This window comes from Parambassis ranga, chromosome 19, assembly GCF_900634625.1.
Source record: "Parambassis ranga chromosome 19, fParRan2.1, whole genome shotgun sequence".
Taxonomy (NCBI): Eukaryota; Metazoa; Chordata; class Actinopteri; family Ambassidae; genus Parambassis; species Parambassis ranga.
In genome coordinates, this window is record NC_041039.1 from 4,455,798 (window position 1) to 4,459,807 (window position 4,010).

A 4,010-nucleotide genomic window follows, 5' to 3' on the forward strand; every position below is an offset into this window, starting at 1 on the left:
TGGCTGTGAAACCTGTGGAATTGTAAACATGTAAACAGTTTGCTGTAAGTAGTTTGGGTATTTGTTTAGATAAAGGTGTTGTTTTTGACCATATCTCTTGTTCTGAGTCTTTTCTTTTGATGCACAATTTCAGTTTCAGTAGAATAATGAGCATTCAATGTGTTTTTGCTTCACTAACATTATTTCAATCATACTAATAGTGAATCTGAATATGGAATGAGGTTCCTCTAAGTGGCACCTTTCATTAGAGCTCTCATTGATGTCTGTATGTTGAAGCATTCCAGAGTTATGCACTTTGGTGCCAAAGTGTCCATTTGGAGACTCCAAATGGCACTTTTTGGAGAGCGCCTGGGAATACCTACAGAAAAACCTGTCCCAAATGGTCATTTCTTGTCCAATTACTATCTACTTTTAACTGGGAATAGGTAAGACTTCAGCCTGTGTCACTATATTGTCATCTAATCAACATCACCATGCTCCAGTTGTCAAGCAGCCTTTTTTTACAAAAAAAATTTAGGCGAGCTACAAAATCTTTTTATTTCTCTGTGTTTAGACTTCTCTCACTGTTAACCATTTGCAATTGCAGTAAATCACACAGCTAAAATAAAAATTTCAGAGTGTTACCTTCACAATGAGACCAAGCTTTTGCACATACTCCTAAGGGCTCACAAACAGCTTGTAGTTTAATTTGGGTATGCCTTTGACAGGCGTTTGTCAACTATTGAGGGTGGTGTAAAAGGGTTTTAATATATTGGACTAAGCTAGCTAAGTTGTCGAATTGAAGTTATTCGCCGATTTCGGATTGTAGCGCTTTTGCTACATTAGGCTTATTAGCTAATGGCTAATGTGTAATACCGTTTTTAGCTGCAATATGATCGAAATCCAGGCTGCTGTGCATATATGTCACATGTTTTGAAGTATATAAGTATATACCTGTACTTATCTTTAAATGCTTAAAGTGAGTGTAATTATCTTTATATGATTTTAAATTTGAGATTTAGCTGATTTAGTTCATTACCAATCAACACATTCCTGTTAGACACTTACGTTGTTCAGTGTTTGCCCTTTTTTGCGGTAGAAATGGATGAATCAACTTATGGAAAGCAACCAAGTGGATTTTGTACCCAGGTCCCACCAGTTGAAAGTGATGGCAGCCATTTCAGTGACAGTGATGATGGTGATGAAGATTACAAACCTACACCAGGTGATGAAACATGTCCCAAGCTGACCTACAGAAGGCAGAACAGGAAGCAGCTGACCAAGCAAGAGACATCCAGCACTGTGGATGCTCTCTGAAGCACCAGCTGACTTGATGACTACCTGACAGAGAGGAAGAGTTATGAGCAGCTGTGTTGGGATGGGTACATGAGGATGGTGAGGAAGAGGAGAACACATTTAAAAACCTTAAGACATAATCAGCATCATCTTACTCTCTGCTTTCTCTCCCCACCAGAGTCTTCACAGGCAGACCACCAGCACGAGGTATGTGGTCACTCTAGTGAGACAGGAAGATGAGTGGGACCAGCCCCATGTCGTCCTCTATTACAGCATCTTGTCAGACAAAGAGATGGAGAAGGTCGAAGAGCTGGACAAGCTCAGGGTGAGTCCCAGCATCAGCTCAGCTCATGTACTGCTGGAATAGTTATTTATCATTTTTATGAATTCATAAATATTCACTGTGAAGTGAGTCCATCAGGAGTGTTAACCTGCAAAGTAGAATAGTGACAGACGGTCACAGTAAAGTGGCTGTGTAGCAATCACAAGCAACAGGAGGTCCTACCATACTGCAACAACGCTGTCCAGGCAGCTGCTGTCAGCCCAGCAGCCACGAACAGCGTGATCCAGCACAGAGCCGGTCTGTCTGGATCAAATGGGGCAAAGCGTTGACCAGAACTGACCTTGTGTTTGCGATGCAGCAGTCTGGACATTTCTCCAGGATGGACTGGGTTTAGCTTTTGAAGGAGCTGCTGCTTCTTGAGGCCTCCATGATAATGAACAGGCCAAGTGATTGTGGCTGTGCCTGTCTTAAGTTGTCCCGAGTGTCAGGGAGGGATCTTACCCGTCATAGGGGAAGCAGTCTACCATACTCGCCTGCTGATCTAACCCAAACCTGTTGTCAGGAGATTGTGAGACGGAGGACACAAATGCAGACTAGTCGGAAGGCAAATCTCATTGTTTATTACAGGCTAGGTTCGGTACACAGAAGTTCAGTCCGCGAGGCAGAGCTATCCAAAAGGGCAAAGGCAAAAACCAGTGGTCAAAGTCCAAAGCAGTGATCGGTACACAGGAGTTCAGTCCGCGAGGCAGAGGTAACACAGAGGGCAAAGGCAAAAAACAGTAGTCAGATCCAAAACAGGTGATACACAGGAAAATCCAAAACTCACTGGGGAAAATCACAAGCGCGAAAAGGCTACTTGGACAGCTGTGTCGCTAGGATTACTCACAAGACGAACTGGCAACAAGGGGAAGGAAACACACAGGCTTTATACACAGGAGGGCGGGAAGACAATTGGACACAGGTGAAGCACATTAGGGTGGAGCAGGTAATCACAGGAGGGGGAAGGGAGCACACATGAGGAAGGGGAAGTAAACAGAACTGAAACACAAGGGGAAGATCAAGTTTCAAAATAAAACAGGAAGTGACTAGTAAAACTAAAACTAATACAAACAGAAAATGAACTACAAAATAAAAGGCCTGGCTGAAACCATGGCACCTGTTTCCATATTATATTTTACAGACAGCTGTGTCTCATGTTCCTGCACGTCATACAGAAACACAACAACACAGCATCACAGTGATTCATGCAGAGTTTATCCTGATGGGACTGCCATTTGTGCATCTTCACTCTCAACCGACCACATTCGTATTATTACTTGATCAGAAGATGTTAATCTCATCCACTTACTTTTGTTCCCTGTCAAGTTGTCATTAAAGTAATTTCATATTTTAGTATGTTTTGTGTAAGATAATTTGTGCATCAATCTTTAACTGTGGTTCTGCAGTGCCCTTAATTCATGCATGTTTGTGCATCTCTTAGATCTAGCTTTGTGTTGTATATGTTGTCTGATTTCGCACAGACATAGCTGAAACTCAGACTGGGATTAAATATTTATTCTTATGTCAATGCTGTGGCATGGTAAAATTTGTTCAGCCACAGTGCCAGAAAAAGTCAAAAACTAAGAACAAGGTTTTACATATTACACAGATTACTGACACTATATTACAGTATATTGTATCTTTATACCGCAGTTTTATTTTATACTGTATCTTTTATTAGTTTGATCGTCGTTGCATGTCAAACATGTTTTGTTATCCTGTAATTCTAGATATAATATCCACAGAAACAAGCTTTGTGTCATATTTCCCACATAAGCTCAGTTCTGTTGCATATGTTGCTATGAAAATAACTTGTTGCAGCTTTAATGGGACCAAATTTAACAGAAGAGAATAATTCACCTGTATTTAATCCTTTACAGAACTGCTTTTCTATGAAATAAAGTCATTCAAAACAGTCATTTGTTCAGGTCGTATCTTTTCAGGGTCAAGCTTTTGGTTTGGCTGCACATGACCCCTACACCAGATCAGTGCCAAAAGTATGAATCTGAAAGAAATAGGACTGTTGCCTCACAGCAAGAAGGTTCCTGGTTCGATTCTAACTGGACTTTCTGTGTGGAGTGTGCACGTTCTCCCCAGGCCTGCATGGCTTTTCTCCGGTTGCTCCGGCTTCCAAGACGTGCTTGTGAGGTTAACTGGTCACTCTAAATTGCCTGTCAGTGTGAGTGTGAAATATTGTTGGTCTCTATTTTGCCCTGTGATGCACTGGTGACCTGTCCAGGGTGTACCCTGCCTCTCACCCATAGTTAGGTGGGATAGGCTCCAGCCCCTCCGTGACCCTGCACTGCAGGACAAAGCAGGTTCAGATAATGGATAGATGGAGCCAGCCCCTAGAGGCTGCAGGGTGAACTGCAATTTATAACACTTCCGTCTTGGAGGTGGAGACTTAAATGAT

The 4,010-nt window shown here is 42.1% G+C and overlaps 1 long non-coding RNA gene across 1 annotated transcript; it reads left to right on the plus strand.

Moving 5' to 3' along the window:
- The first annotated feature begins 713 nt into the window (after nt 1-713).
- Nucleotides 714-3,423, plus strand: LOC114452382 (uncharacterized). The gene is made up of 3 exons (XR_003672256.1): nt 714-1,374; nt 1,454-1,600; nt 2,739-3,423. It is a non-coding gene; the product is annotated as an uncharacterized LOC114452382 (long non-coding RNA).
- Nucleotides 3,424-4,010: the final 587 nt, after the last annotated feature.